We start from the raw sequence: 1,716 nt of genomic DNA, 5'->3' as shown, positions 1-1,716 counted from the left end.
GAGACCATAGTTGCCTGCTGTGATTTCTCCAATCACTAGACCTTGTCTACTTTTTCTCTTCTGGTATTTTCTTAAACTGTCAACAGAATCTCTTCTTTGTATTCTAATACTGATAATTTCTATTTAAAATAAAATTTTCCTATAATTTCAATGTTATCAGGAGCAACAGGAAAGTAAGAGAACTGTGCTTGTCTGTTATCCAAATACCATCCACTTAATTATGTTGTGGAAATAAGTGTGTGATCATGCACAATTAATGTCATCTCGCTAAGGCTGTTTGTGTAAGACAGGGTTGGCAGCATGGGTAGCCGGAGGAGTAAATGATCTCTAAAGGAAGTTTCTCCTCATTACAATGTATGACTCTGTGAATCTATGACTAGAAAGTTGAAACAACTTGTTCACACATTGTAGTATCTTATCCTGGTCATCTTTTCTACCCTCTAATCCTTCAAGTATTTCCCTGTGCTTCAGCTACATGAGAATACCAGAGAAGCCCTGGCTGGGTTGCTCAGTTGGTTGGAGTGTCATCCCATATACCTAGGTTTCAGGTTCAATCCCTGGTTGGGGCATGTATGGGAGGCAACTGATCAATGTTTCCCTCTTACATCAATTTTTTTTTTCTCTCTTTCCCTAAAATCAATAAAAATATATCCTCAGGTAAGGATAAAAAAAGTAGTTAAAAAAAGGAAGGAAGCAAGAAATGTTATTTTGTTTGTGTGAGTCTAATTTGAGTCTGTAGTCCAATTGTTTTGTACTCTTAGCTTTGCAATTTAGAATATAACACTGCTTTATTTTCTTAATTTCCTTGTCTAATAGTAGATTTGCTTAGAAATGGGCATCAAAGTATCATGATTCCTCCTATGTCATAAAATAAAAATTTCTAATAAATATCAAGATTTTTTAATGTATTCATTCAATAAAGACAATGGCATAGATGAAGGGGAGATAAAGAAAACTTTCTTGAGATGGGCAAGAGGCATAGGTCAATGAGTGTTTGCATTTCCTCCTGAAAGAAAGAATCTGGGATTAGAAAGACAGGTCTGAGCCCAAATATTATAAAGTATTAGTTGGTGGGGAAGGAGAAGTGTACTATATACAAGATGTATGACAATACCCACATTGTGATTCTAAATGAAATTACAAGTATTAGGCACATTGTATTTTTAAATTCCACTATGATTGATTCACTACTTTCTTCTGGTTTTAAAATATAAGGTTATCTGGGTTTAGGAGTTAAAAAGTAAACCAGATGGAGGGTAATCAGCATAAGGAAAAAAATGATGACAGCCTTAAAAAGAAACGAGTATGGATGATTTAGAGAAGGTTAGAATGATAAAGAGATGAGCACAGTGGTGGGAGAGGCCTTTCCTGACCATCATCTCCATTTCTCCTTTCCCTTCACCTGAACTCCTCTCCCTGGTTTTTTTTGCAAGATTTACCACTGCTACCCGACATTTTATTAATTGTTTATTTTCTACCTCTCTCATCAGGATTTAAGCTCCATGAGGAAATGGCTTGTTTCTATGTGTTGTTGTATTCTCAGTTCTTAGGACCATATCGGCTTTGTGGCTGGTACTTAGTAAACGCTTACTGAATGAAAGAGTGAACTGTGGAAGCTCAGCCTTGGAAGTGGTCTTACAAACGACTTTAAATACCCATCTAATGCTGGATTTGCCTAAATCACATGTCTGCTAGAGTCATCTGGACTATGTCACT

The sequence above is a fragment of the Molossus molossus genome, unplaced genomic scaffold (genome assembly GCF_014108415.1).
Source record: "Molossus molossus isolate mMolMol1 unplaced genomic scaffold, mMolMol1.p scaffold_m16_p_11, whole genome shotgun sequence".
NCBI classification, from domain to species: domain Eukaryota; kingdom Metazoa; phylum Chordata; class Mammalia; order Chiroptera; family Molossidae; genus Molossus; species Molossus molossus.
Note: the sequence above shows the minus strand (reverse complement) of the source record.